Source organism: Dermacentor andersoni, chromosome 8, assembly GCF_023375885.2.
Source record: "Dermacentor andersoni chromosome 8, qqDerAnde1_hic_scaffold, whole genome shotgun sequence".
NCBI classification, from domain to species: domain Eukaryota; kingdom Metazoa; phylum Arthropoda; class Arachnida; order Ixodida; family Ixodidae; genus Dermacentor; species Dermacentor andersoni.
The window spans coordinates 11413229-11428636 of record NC_092821.1 but is presented as its reverse complement, the minus strand read 5'-3'; positions in this window follow the sequence as shown (position 1 = coordinate 11428636).

The window sequence follows — 15408 nt, the reverse complement described above, 5'->3', positions numbered from 1 at the left end:
CACATGCAATATCGCCTCTACATTGCTAACATATGCAGCCCACTTAAGTAAAACAATGACTTTCTCAAAGCATTAAGCCGAACATTGCCAACACATACAGTCTTTCATGCGCATCACAATGTGGAATTTCAGCACCCAGTATGGTCTGGGTCTTCAAATGTACTTACAAAGGCACAGTACAAATGCAACGCTTTCGAACACACATTCCTGATTTATAAAGACTGACCAACTCAACACAGAGAGCCTATAAAACATGACATAGTACCTGACCTTACACTTATCAAAGTACTACTCACAGCTGCTTACTCACACCTTTTAAAATAACAGCCAAATTCAATAATAGCTAACCATTATACAAGCCCACACGGACTGATTACTAATTCCTGCTAAAGGAAACAAATGCTGCAAAACGACACACAGCTCTTAAACAGAAAACCGCCAACATGAAACTTTGCAAAACAGACTCCGCTGAGAACTTATGCCCCACTTCACTAACCTCATGTGTAGGAAAACTTGAGAAAATGGCCCTCAACAGATCACAAACATATTAATGTGACGCGTCCCACACACTCATTGGCTGCAGAAAATGTCCACACAGGATGTTTTAGCTCAACTACAGGAGAACATAATTAACGACCTCCGACTAGCACAACTCAAAGTTGTCCTAGCCATTAACCCCTAAAAAGGTTTTGACAATGCCATTCGCCGCACCATACTACAACAGCTTATGAGCCATTACATGTGGTCAAGAACTCGGCTATGTGAAAAAGCACGTACACAATAAATTTTTGAATATCCCACCTCATGACAATATTTACACATAACAGTCCTGTCAGTAACGCAACTTTTCAGTCTAGCAATGTGCCAGGTACCTTCCTGCCACAAACCTTTAAAAAACAGGTCCTTGATTGCTTTGACAATTTCATCAGAAAAACATAAAACTAGCTGATCATTGGGCTTTAGCCTTGTTCGTAAACATACTTGTGAGTGTGTAAGCACTGTGAAGGATGGACAGAACGAATTAGACATGCGCAAGCCCCAACTTCAATGCGGGCTTTTAGACACACCTGCACATATTTGTATGCGTATATATCACGCTAACATGGATGTTAAGATGTCATGTGTGCTCTATGTCGCATTAAAAGAGGTCCTTTTGAGAGAGCTAGTTAAATCGTGCTCACACACTGGGTTTTCAACTTGCCATTTTTGATTGGTTAAGGATCAGCCTAGAGGTCAGTGTCTAAGTAAGAAATCAAGAGAACATAGCACCAATCTGAAGAAAGGATGTGAGTGGCTCTGCACTCTAGCATGTGTGATTGTGAGCTGTTATTTCAGAAACTCTTTGTTGTGTTCACTCACTAGGCTCATTCCTGAAGCAGTGACAAAAGCACGTGTATGAGTACTTCTACACTAGCTTTGCAAAACAAACTTTTTTGGTGGGATATACATGCATATAAATATGAGCACTTGTCTCTAATGAAGTATTTGTTGAGGTTTGTGCATGTCTACTTGCCGAGCTACACTTTTAGCGGAGCACAGAGTGATAACACTGAGCGAGGCACTTCAAAAAAATATGTGAAATAGAAATATTCCATCTTAGGAATATATTCAGCGAGGAAGCCGTCATCACGGTTGACGTGAACTATCGAACTCTGGTTGCTCGAGTAAACAAAAATGAAAGCATGCTTGAGCATTAATATGTACAACATGAGCTGCACCTGTGTGAAATACGCATGAGTGCTCTTTAGAGTAAGTTGCCCATTAACATAATGAATGTAAGGGACAAAGCTAATTTAATTCACGGGATCAATACTTGGGCTGTCCCGTAGTGAAAATGGACACTTGATCTCGACTAAATGAATCGAGTCGCCGAAATCTATGATGCCATCTGGGCTGCAGCACAACCACGGTTGCTTCTCTGATACGGCAAGTCCGATCTGCAACAAAACATATCTTGTAGTTTCCACGCATTGATGGAATTTATACAGATTTGATACCTTCTGTATGCGAAGTCCCATAGAAACCTCAAGTTCTTCTCTTGTTGTTTCTTCGGTGTTCTTTCCTGCATGCAGAAAATGTTCATAATTGCCTGTACTACAATAAAATGGCTGCTAATAAGATGCTTGCACTTAGACACTGGTGCAGAGTAGAATTTGCAATCTTTTGCACGAGTGCATGTTCTGCACCTACTGAGACACATTTAAAGAAGAAAGGGCAGGGAGGCTCATGGTGCCCATACAGCTTATTCTTATTTTAATTCTTACCATATGAAGCTGCAGCTTCAAAAAAAAAAAATAAACTTCGGTGCAGATAGTGCTTCGGCCAGACGATCAAAATCACTTCCCCTCGTCTTCAACTTGTGGGCACTAGAACTTGTCAAGCGGATGCGGCGCTCTTTGTGCCATCTGGAAGAAAACATGTTTCAGTTAAAACAAGTCACATGTATTTAAAATTAGAGTTGTATGTTAATAAAAAATTATCAAACCTCCCCACGGCAGCCTCGCCCTTGGTGATTTCGGCAATCTCTCATATTTGGTCAATGTCTTTTTGAAAAATCTTATGTAGAAATTTTTTTTCAACTATATACACCTTTGCGACCATGTCGTCCCTCTTCAGAATAAAAGGAGAGGTCGGAGCGACTCTTAGCACATTGTGTATGCTGCTCTCCTTACCTAGTATTTTTTTAGAAACTCTCGGTCGAAGCTGTCGTCTGCGTCTGCTAGATGTGCCGTCGCCGACACCTGGATCATGTCCCCGCGCTCCACAAGCTCCTTAATGGCACAATTTACAGCTGGAAACTGCGAGAAAAGAGCTGCAGGGCTCACCATCTGCAGAATCGGCTTTCGCGAAGGTCGACCTGCAAAATTGATTGCATCACTCAGCGGCAAAGTCGCATCACACACACACACAAAGCAAAACACGAACTTCTCGTACGGGACAAGAGTTCCCCGATTGGTTTTTTGACATCGACGTTGGGACGCAATGACTGCTTCTTCCATGCCGATGGAACAGCCGCGCACGATGTATATTCGTATTCATTTACGAATATCGCCACGGCCGCGGCTTGCTTGCATCAGCCTCCGCAGCCAGCTTTTCTGCAATTATCTGACAACTAAAAAAGAAAAACAAAATGCAGCGGTTAGCGATATTGAGGCACCTATTTTTTTTTTTTTTGAAGAAAGGATTGGCTCACCTTCAGACGCACATCGTATTCCACGCTTTTAATCTGAGCGACACATTTGCCGAAGATGTCCGACGGGCCTCTTGCATTCACCGATCATTCTTTTACTGCGTAAACGTGCCTGCTGTAGTATAACTTCGCACCCATGCGTAAGCAGCTATTCTTTAAGTAGTGATCGATATTTTCTATTTTCCGAAAACCGCAAAACAACACACGCCGATCACTCATCGTTGGCAAAGTTCACAAGCGGTGACGCAACGTCGTACGGAACGGGCAGGGCCCGGCCAGAAAAAACGCTGACGTACACAGTCGTATGTTCGACATACGCCCAGATGTCCTGCCGCTGGTTCGCCGTGGAGCTCTTCTAGCACGGTGGAGCGGAGGTGTTTAGGTATTACAAGTAGGAACTGAGAGCCGTCCGGATGAAGGTTACGACGGTACAGAGTACCGTCGCGGAGGACGAAGAGGCGTAGAGTAGCATCGGCCGGAGAGGGTTCAAAACAGTCGATGAGTGCTCTGATGTAGGCGTCACGGCGTTGCTCGTCGGCGAAATGAAGCAGCTGTGATACAGAGAATACGCAAAAAGCACTGGCAATATTGGAGGAGTCAGAGTCGTCAACAGGGTAACGCGACAAGCTGTCAGCGTCTTGGTGCAGGCGGCCAGACTTGTACACCACGGAATATGAAGATTCTAGTAGCCTCAAAGCCCATCGACCAATGCGGCCTGTAGGATCTTTTAGCGATGAGAGCCAGCAGATAGCATGATGGTCAGTGTCTACGGAAAAAGGGTGACCGTATAGGTGAGGACGGAACTTCGCAACCGCCCAGACAACAGGAACGCATTGTCGTGCCGTAGTGGAATAGTTGCGCTCCGATGGTGCTAGGAGGCGCCTCGCATAAGCAATAACGCGATCCTGGCCACGCTGACGCTGGGATAAGGCGGCACCTACGCCATGACCGCTGGCATCTGCACGCAATTCTGTAGGGGCATCTAGGTCGAAGTGGGCGAGAATGGGTGGTGAGGTTAGAAGACTGACGAGACGAGAGATGGCGGTGGCTTCTCCAGTGCCCCACGACAATTGTACGCCTTTCTTCAAAAGATTAGTTAGGGGTCTAGAAATTGTCACTAAATCTGGAACAAAACGACGAAAGCACGAGCATAGCCCTACAAAACTTCGAACGTCTGCGGCTGTCTTCGGAACCGGAAACTCTCTGACAGCGAGAGTTTTGTAGGGATGACGCTGTACTCCGGAAGCGTCAACTAGGTGGCGCAGAACAGTAATTTGTCGGTGGCCAAAACGACACTTGGACGAGTTAAATTGCAGCTTCGCTTTTCGAAATACATCAAGTATAGTTGTGAGAAGTTCAAGGTGAGTGTCGAATGTTGGCGAGAAGAAGATGACGTCGTCGAGGTAGCAGAGGCATGTGGACCATTTGAAACCTTGGAGCAAGGAGTCCATCATGCGCTCAATGGTGGCAGGGGCGTTGCATAATCCAAACTACATTACTTTAAATTGGTATAGGCTATCAGGTGTGATGAACGTGGTTTTTTCTCTGTCCATATCGTCAACAGCAATCTGCTAGTATCCCGAAAGAAGATCAATAGACGAGAAATAGCTGGAACCGTGCAGGCAGCCAAGGACGTCGTCTATACGTGGGAGCGGGTAGACGCCCTTCTTAGTAATGTTGTTCAGATGAAGGTAGTTTACACAGAAGTGCCACGTGCTGTCCTTCTTCTTAACCAACACCACATGTGACGCCAAGGAACTCGCAGAAGGCTCAATGTTTTTATCTAGCATTTTGTTGACTTAGTTTTGAATTACTCGGCGTTTCTACGAAGAAACTCAATACGGTCGTCGGTGAATAGGCGTAACATAGCTAATAAGAATCCGATGCTTGACCGCGTGCGTCTGGCCTAAAGGGCGATCGTCGAAGTCGACAATATCTCGGTAGGACGATAATACTTGGCAAAGCTCTTCAGCCTGCGCAGAGGACAGGTCCGTCGCAACCATTTTCTTTAGGTTGGGATCGGCACCCGAGGCTGGCGTGAGGGGCATGCTAAGTTGGCGAGAACCATCGGTCGATAACGCTGCCACGTATTGGTCGCCGAGATAATCAACGGTGGCAAGGCAAATACCTTGCGGTAAAATTTGCTTTTCCAATCGAAAGTTACAGACAGGCATGCGAGTGTGGTTTCGAGTAATATTAAGTATACTGTGAGGCACTCTAACGTCATACCTTATTGGAATGTCGGGCAGAGGAGTGACGAGGTACTCGTCATCAGGAACTGGTGGGAAAGACAACAGTTCAATGTAGGCGATTGACTTTGGCTGCAGGCGAAGAAAGCCGGTGGGACGTGAGCAGCAGTGGGATGCGTCAGAAGGTTCTGCGAGCATCGGCAATTCAAGGCGAAGTGTACGGGAAGACCAGTCAATAAGAGCAGAATGTGCTGAGAGAAAATCGAGGCCGGGAAGGAGGTCGTGAGGGCAATGAGCAATTACGGTGAAAAGGACAGGAGTGTGGCGGCCGTAGATGCTGACGCGTGCCGTACACATGCCGATGATAGGCGCAGGACCGCCATCCGCAACGCTCGCCGACGCGTGCCGACGCTGGGCTGAGGAGCGGAAGGCAGCACTCATAATAGAAAGATGTGCTCCTGTATCGATGAGTGCCGTGACAGGATAGCCGTCAACGTCAACGTCAAGAAGGTTTCGGTTCGCGGGTAACGTGAGCAGAGGATTTGAGGGCCGGGTCGACAACGCAGCTTCACCTCCAGACTCTGCAGTGCCTAGTTTTTCGGCTGGATCCGGGAGGCGATAGGCGGCGAAGAGAAGTGACGGGGTTGGGGTGAACGAGACTGATGGCGTCGAGGTGAGGGCGAGCGGCTGCAGCGAAGGTTCGAAGCAGGAGCATCAGCGGCAGCGGATTCATGGCGAGTGGTATAGGGAACGGAAGGTGCAAAGGTGCGGGAATAAGCGGCGGCGTATGTCCGAGGAGGTGGTGACCATCGGTAGCGGCAGTGACGAGCGACGTGGCCGATGCGACAGCAGTGGAAGCATATCAGCCGGTCATCAGGGGTACGCCAATCGGACGGGATGCGGCGAGATGTGGCTGAAAAGTACTGCCGAGGACGTGGAGGGCCGCTAGAGAACGGGGGAACGCTGGATTGAGACGTGGAACATACGGAGTTCAGACCCATGTTCTCAAATTCCTGTCGGACGACAGCCTGAATCATCCGAATGGTGGTTGCTGGTGGATCGGGAGGCGTCGTGGAGAAAGCTGGCAGACAGGCGGTATCGAGTCCGCGGCGAACAATACGGGTGACGTTGTCACAGGTGGTGGTCTGACGTGGTCGATCCTCACATCTTGACGTAGCAACAGTGTTGAGTAGCCGCGTGATCTGGTGTGTGATACGGCGGCTCTTAGCGTGTTCAAGGTGACTGCATTATTTGATGATGGCGTCGATAGTCGCGACGTTGCCGAAAACAAGCAAATTGATAGCATCGTCGGCGATGCCTTTTAGAACATGTGACGCTTTATCTGCTTCGGACATAGGAACATCAGCTTTGCGGCATGGAGCCAAGACGTCGAGGATGTAGGAAACGTACGGCTCCGTAGATGACTGAACACGAGACGCAAGAGCCTTTGTCGCCGCAGCCTAGCGCCCAATGGTGTCGCCGAACAGTTCCGGTAGCTTCTCTTTGAAACTGTCCCAACTGGTTATCTCGTCGTCAAGCGTTTGGTGCCACACACGTGGGGTGCCGCCGAGATAAAAGAAGACATTGGCGAGCATAATCGTTTTGTCCCACCTGTTATGAGCACTGGCGTGTTCATAGAGCTTGATCCAGTCGTCAACATCCTGTCCCTCCTGGCCAGAGTGCAAACTTGGGTCGCGATGTGGGGCGACCGTGACGATTGGAGCAGTGGGACAAGCCGAACCCGTCGCAGAGGTGGGCGCGTCACCGGGAGGCATGGTGACAAGCTCGGTGTGCCGACGACTTCGAAGTTCCGTAGTGAGGACGGAGATCGCTGACCTACACCAGAATGTTGCATGTGGAAAGATAGACAGAAGAGGCTATTTACAGGCTGTTTACACTGGAGCCAGGCAGCCAGGCCGACACTCGCTCGCGCCAAGCGCACCGACCAACTTCATCGTCGTTCTCGCGGCGGCTCGTCCCTTGAGCATCGCTCGATGATATGGTAATAATATGCTAGGCTACCGACATATATCCTTAGAAGATATTGTTGGAAAGTTGTTGAAGAGAAATTGTTTTACATCAAGAAATGTCATGGGAATTACAGTGAGGCTTCGCAAATCATTATTAAGGAAGTTTTTTAGAATGCTTCTAACTGGCCCGCTGATGCTGTGTATCCCCATTTTCTAGTTCACCAAATCTCTGGTTCGCAAGTACCTTCGTGGATAGACAAACAGGAAGAACACGCTTGATTTGTAATGTTACGCGTGCTTGTACACTTCCTGTTTGACAGCAATACACACAGTCCATGACAAATTACAGCACGGCAATAGGCAAAGCTAATCACAAATATTTTCACAACGATATGCCTTTCAATTTGAAAAATAGGCCAAAGCAGTTCTGGTGTTTCATATTTCCTAACCAAGTGTCAAACCAGTTATCAATAATGGACGAAAACAGCCTTCCTCTTTCAGATTACGTGTGTTCTACTTTTATACCGTTTTAGAGCGCAGCTCCTAAGCGCTCGTTTCTGCGGCCAGCGTTGTCTCTCCGCGTAATTGAGCGAAAAAACGGCGCGAAAAATACAATCGCGAACGCGGAACGCTGCGGCTGATGAAAGACGACCGCGCCTCCGGGGCATCGGCTGCACCGGTCGAGAGGGAGAAAGAAAAAAAAAGCAGAAAGCTTTCCTTGCGGGCCAGCGGCGGCGCCAGCCGTGCGGGGGAAAGAAGCAAATGAACCACAAAGCTCGCCATCTCGCCTAGCATTTGTCACTAGCGTTTCCCGGTAAAGATTACGGTTTCATAAGCTGTGGTTGCCGGGAAGCAGAAGCTGTGTGTCCGGCCTTTCTAGTATAGCGACTCATGCCACGGTTCTCCCTATCGTAGCGGTGATCGGTTCGATGACTCAATATACAGCGAATTCAAAACACGTATATGGCTGCGCTTAAATTTTGAATCAGGTAGTATTGTAATCGTCGGGGAATTTCTGTCACGCGCATTTACTCGGGAAGTTCATTCCGACATACCACAAGCCCCTCAACAGAGCTAACAGTACATGAAGCCTATTGAAATCGCTGTGGATGGCATCGCATGTCAAATTACTCAGCTCATGGCATGTTCATCAACCAGTATTGATAATATTAACTTCAAGAGGCTAAAATACCCTTTTCTTATCCAGGAATATATAATACCATACCCTTCTGCAGTCACTGTCGTCAGGACAACTGCCAGAAGACTAAATAATTGCTAAAGTAATGGCTATTTTTAAATCAAGACATAAGAACTCACCTGAAACTACTGTCTGACATCATATCACTCACATTCATCTGTGTAAACTGCTTGAGCATATAATCGCCTAACACGTCTACAGTGATCCGTAAACTAACAACTTCTCTCCGAAACAGCGCAGATTCAGGAACGGCAACGCCATGCGAAACTCAGCTACTTTAATTCAACACTGACCTTCAGTCCAACATGAGTCTTGGGACCGACTGCATCTTTCTTGAATTTGCCAAAGATTCAGATTGTGTTGCCCTTGCCACCTTATTTCGAAATTATCTGCCCTTCCAATAAGTTCCCTCTCTCTGTCATTGCATTGGAATTCCTTTTTTTATTCGCAAGCCGTTCACGAGGGTTAATAATTCTCCCTCTAACTCTTCCTGTGTCTCTTCTGGCCTACCACAGGACAGAGTTCTACGCCTGCTACTTATCGTGAGATATATAAATGACCTGCCAAATAACATATGATCAAATATTAGAATATTCGCCGTTGCCTGCTTGTTCTACAGACCAGTAAACTTTCCCGTTGACCACTTTATCCTTCAAGACGTTCTTATTATTCTCAACTATTAGTGTTGCACCCGGCTCATGACCCGAAGTGTCAACAAATGTAAATTTACTTATTTGGAGGTGCGCATGAACTTTCCCATTTTTCCACCACATTCGAGGTGACATGCTGTACCGGGCATCTTATAAAAAACTTAGCATTCACCTCACCGCAGGCCTCTACTGGTTTGACCAAATCACTGCTGCCGGCGCGAAAGCCCCGAGACATTAGGGCATTTACACTGCAACTCAGTAATTGCCCCTTTGGTGCTCGCAAATTATCCCATCTAACATTCCTCCGCCCACAACCCAACTATGACCCATTGGTTTTGTACCCTTCGGTTAATTATTAAATTACCATCCTTAAAGCCGTTCGAAAGCGAGCCGCCTGTTACGTTTCAAGTAAATATGACATTTATTCAAGTGTCACTTAGTTTAAAGTGGATCATTCATCATTCCCTTTAACGATTGGCCATTCGCCATCAAATGAGTGGGCACAGAAAGAGTGCGCGTTGCACGAAATCTAATCACCCACTTTTTGCCATGCAGAATTTGCTAACCCCACTGATCACCTGGTCATCGACTGTACACGGATGCTCATCAAGTATTCCCATGATGTTGCCGCCAGCGCGAATCTTCGACTACGGGCATGACCAAAAAAATTTCTACAGCGTGGATGCGACAGCGCGGCTCATCTTCGGGCTACCAACCACATCGACATCGTCAACAGTCCCTGTCCATTTAACCAACTTGCGCATCTTCTTGTCTTTCAGTGGTCACGGAAACAGTGCGCATGGCACGAAATCTAATCACCCACTTTTTGCCATGCAGAATTTGCTAACGCCACTGATCACCTGGTCATCGACTGTACACGAATGCTCATCAAGTATTCCCATGATGTTGCCGCCAGCGCGAATCTTCGACTACGGGCATGACCAAAAAAATTTCTACAGCGTGGATGCGACAGCGCGGCTCATCTTCAGGCTACCAACCACATCGACATCGTCAACAGTCCCTGTCCATTTAACCAACTTGCGCATCTTCTTGTCTTTCAGTGGGCACGGAAACAGTGCGCGTGGCACGAAATCTAATCACCCACTTTTTGCCATGCAGAATTTGCTAACCCCACTGATCACCTGGTCATCGACTGTACACGGATGCTCATCAAGTATTCCCATGATGTTGCCGCCAGCGCGAATCTTCGACTACGGGCATGACCAAGAAAATTTCTACAGCGTGGATGCGACAGTGCGGCTCATCTTCTGGCTGCCAACCGCATCGACATCGTCAACAGTCCCTGTCCATTTAAGAAACTTGCACATTGACTTGTCTTTCAGTGGGCACGGAATAAGTGCGTGTGGCACGCAATCTGATCACTCACTTTTTGTCATGCAGATGTGTATTACGCCTACTCTTTACGCTAAAAGGTCTGACGACCCATACCTAATCCTGTTTCCGTGCCAACAAATGCTGTGAGAAATACTATGTGATTGTTCTATAATTTTATTGCTTTTACAAAGCGGTGTTGTTAAAACTAACCCAGGCCCTACACGCGTTGAGATAACTTAATTGAGATAGAAACTTTACCGGAAAATCCCGCAGCACATATTAAAGTCCTGTTTAAGTACTACAGGATGTATATGCTCGTTCTCTTCAAAGTTCGAAAGCATAAAATGAGCTAGCTGCTGAGGCGAAAGCTATTAGAAGTGGGAAAACAACATAGAAAGAAAAATCTCCATTATACGAAAAAGGCTATTAGAACTTGAAGAAAAATTGCACAACTTCGACCATCTCGGCAAAGAGTTAACAGAAATGCACGACGTATTTGGCAGTTTCACAGACCGCAGTAATTTTTTCCTAGCATAGCTTGATGAATTTGAAGATAGATGTAGGCGTGACAACTTAATCTTTCATGCTCTTGCCGACGCTAAAGAAAGCTGGAGCGAAACAGAACGCAAATTGTTAACAGCGCTTAAAAAAGTTTTCTAACCCTTCAGCGCCGACTTGACTGATCGCGCGCACCATCTCGGTCTGTTTTTACCGACCAAATGCCCTCCCACTGTAGCCAAATTTGCGAGCTTTAAGGCAAAAGAAAATATTATTTCACTTTGCAGCCTGCTGCAAAGTGATGATGATGTGTGGTGTTTTGTGGCGCAAGGGCCAGGTTTGGCCAAAGAGCGCCATGACAGGTGGTAGTGTTAACGATGTATTAAGGAAGATGTGACTTGGCTGTAAAGTGGCCTAAAAATAGTCGCTGTAAATGCGTAAAATCTATGTACTATAAAATTATGGTGATGACTAATGACGAATACTATGAACATTAAAATCCATCGTAAAAGAATGATGCATTGTTTAAAATATGCGAGACGTTAAATTGCTTACAGCACTACAGCCTCGCCAGAGCCCTTGAACCACAAGGGCCTAGAGGCATGTGCTTATTCAAAATAATTATCGCAGCGACATCCTCAGAAGAGAGGAAGCGCTACGAACGTGTGGGGCTAATAACATGCAACACAACATCTTTCAAAAAACCTAAGACGGCGTTGGTGTCAAAGAGTGGTTCTGGACCAAGTAACATAACAGGATGAAGGGGGATGTGGTGCCTGTATGCTAAGAGAAAATGTTTTTTTCTTTCGGGTTCGGCTTCCCGACACTCCAGTAGGACGTGGAGGACGGTCAGCCTCTCCCCGCATCTACCACAGGTTGGAGGCTCGTTTCCCGTGAGTAAAAAGTTATGTGTGCCAAAAGTGTGTCCTATTCTTAGGCGGCAGAATAGCACATCTGTCCGGCGGCATTTTGTTACAAGAGGCCAGAAACCTAATTGTGGCTTTATTACATGCAGTTTATTATTTATTTCTTCGTCCCACATACGTTGCCAGTGGCTTCGTAGTTTCCTTCTTAAGAAAGGCTTCAGGTCTGTGACAGGGACCGAAGCAGTAGGATTAACTGCATGCAATGAGATTGATGTGGCCATCTGGTCGGCTAGAACGTTTCCCTCGATGCCCCTATGTCCAGGCACCCAGCATATGATCACATGTTGGTTAGATATATATGCTTTGCACAGTGCGGAGTAGAGCTCAATAAATACTGGATTTTTCTGATTACAGAAAGACATCAAGGCCTTCACAACACTCAGGGAGTCCGTATATATAATTGATTTCTGGAGTTGTGATTTATTTACATGCTTTACGGCCGACAGCAGTGCGTAGGCCTCAGCCGTAAAGATACTAGTTTCCGGGTGCAGTGCGTCGGATTCCGAGAAGGATGGACCGACGGCTGCATAGGATACCCAGTCGTGTGACTTTGATGCGTCTGTGTAGAACTCCGTGCAGGAGTATTTGTGCTGGAGTTCCCGGAAATGCATCTTTATTTCAATCTCTGGGGCATGCTTTGTGACTTCCACGAACGATATATCACATTGTATGAGCTGCCACTCCCAAGGAGGTAGCAGCTTGGCTGGATGCATTAGGCGAAGCTCGAGGAGTGGAACGTGCATTTCTTCGCTAAGCTCCCTCACACGCAGCGAGAAAGGCTGTCTTACGGACGTACGATTGCGAAAGAGTGTAGCACATGTCATGTCATTAATGGTACTAAAACAGGGATGTTGGGGGTTTGAGTGGACTTTCAGAAAATATGTATGGCTGATGAATGTTCTCTGCAGATGAAGTGACCACTCATTTGATTCTACATATAAACTTTGTATGGGACTCGTTCGGAAAGCGCCAGTGGCCAGTCGGATTCCTAGATGGTGGACTGGGTCTAGCATCCTTAGTGCGCTCGGGGCGGCAGAGTGGTAAATCACGGCGCCATAGTCTAGTCGTGATCGAATGAGGCTTTTATAGAGATTCATTAAGCATTTCCTGTCACTACCCCACGTAGTCTGGGATAGAAGTTTGATTATGTTCATTGTTTTTAGACACTTTTCTTTGAGATGTTTAATGTGGGGGACGAAGGTGAGTCTGTAGTCAAGTATGACACCTAGAAATTTGTGTTCTTTGTTTACAGGTATCTGTTGTCCACGCAGTTCTATGCAAGGATCTGGGATAAGTCCTCTCTTTCTTGTAAAAAGAACACAAGAGCTTTTGTTAGGATTGATCTTAAACCCATTCTTGTCTGCCCACATTGACACTTTGTTCAGGCCATGCTGTACCTGTCTCTCGCAGACTGCGAGGTTACAAGATTTGAAAGCTATTTGAATGTCGTCCACGTAGACAGAGTAAAAGATGGCGGGTGGTAGTGAAGCACGAAGCGTGTTCATCTTCACGATAAATAGCGTGCAGCTGAGCACGCCTCCTTGGGGTACACCCGTTTCTTGCGTAAAAGGACGTGAGAGTGCATTGCCGACTTTTACCCGGAAGGTACGATTTGACAGATAGCTTTTTATTATAATAAACATATTACCGTGGATGCCCATTTCTGACAGGTCTCTTAAGATTCCGTAACGCCACGTTGTGTCATACGCTTTTTCCATATCGAGAAATATCGATAGGAAGAACTGTTTATGTATAAATGCGTCCCGGATATTCCCTTCAACACGCACGAGATGATCGGTTGTGGAGCGCCCTTCTCGGAAACCGCACTGATAAGGATCAAGCATTTTGCTCTGTTCAAGGAAATGTATGAGTCGCCGATTTATCATTTTTTCGAACACCTTACAAATGCAAGTTGTGAGGGCTATCGGGCGGTAACTTGCCACTGAGGAAGGGTCTTTGCCTTGTTTCAAAACAGGGACTACAATGGCTTCCTTCCACGCGGTTGGAAGGTACCCTGCATCCCAGATGGTGTTGAAAAGTGTGAGTAGTGTAAGTTGCGTGTCATTGTGTAAGTTTTTGAGCGTTTCATACATGATTCTATCAGATCCTGGTGCGGAACACTTGCATGCGCTCAAGGCAGCTTTCAACTCGGCAGCACTAAAAGGGCAATTGTACGGTTCATTCTGTCGGCATTTATTGATGAGTGGCTTGCATTCTTCTATTTGTTTATATTTTAGGAAGGATTGCGAATAATAATTTGAGCTTGATACACTCTCAAAGTGCTCCCCGAGTGAGTTGGCCTGGTCTTGCAGTGTATCGCCCTGTGTGTTTACCAGGGGGACTGAGTATGTTTGCCTACCTCTAATCCTATTAACTCTGTTCCAGGCTTTGGCCTCATCCCTAAACGAGTTAATACTCGATAGATACTTTTGCCAGCTTTCTCTTCTGGCCTGTCGGCGGGTTCTCCTACCTTGGGATTTTACTTTTTTAAAGTTGACAAGATTTTCTGCAGTGGGCGAAGCGCGTAGCATCTCCCACGCTTTGTTCTGATTCCTACGTGCGATTCTGCATTCATTGTTCCACCACGGGACATGCCGTTTGCATGCCGAGCCGCTTAATTCACGTATGCATTTAGATGCGGCATCTATTATAAAGGCTGTGAAGTACTCCACAGCAGCATCGATTTCTAAAGAAGACAGGTCAGCCCATGAGATGCTAGAGAGAGCTCGAAATTTCTGCCAGTCGGCTGTGTCTATCTTCCACCTAGGAGCTTGTGGAGGACATTCGTTTTCTTTAGATGTTCTTATCAATATGGGGAAGTGGTCGCTCCCGTAAGGATTGTTCATAACTTCCCATTCGAGTTCAGGCAGTATACACGGGGAAACTAGGCTGAGGTCAATTGCTGAAAATGTTCTGTTGGCGAGAGAATAATATGTGGGTGCCTTCTTATTCAGCAGGCATGCCCCAGAAGAGAAGAGGAACTGTTCAACAAGACGACCTCGCGCATCTATACGAGAGTCGCCCCACAGGCTGTTGTGCGCATTGAAATCTCCAAGTACAACGTAAGGTTCTGGCAATTCATCTATGAAGGACTGAAATTCATGTTTGCTTAGTTTGTACTGTGGGGGTATATAAATCGAACAAATAGTGATAAGTTTGTTTAGCAAAACAATTCCAACCGCCACTGCCTCAAGGGCCGTTCGTAGCTGTAAATGTTGACATGCTATGCTCTTTTGGATTACAATTGCAACACCTCCCGATGATGCGATTGCATCATCGCGATCTTTGCGAAAAGTAACATGCTGTCGGAGAAAGTTTGTATGTTGTGATTTTAGGTGTGTTTCCTGTAGACACAGCACCTTTGGATTGTGTTTGTGTATAATCTCTTGCACATCATCGAGGTTCCTAAGAAGACCTCTGACATTCCATTGAATGATTTGTGTATCCATATT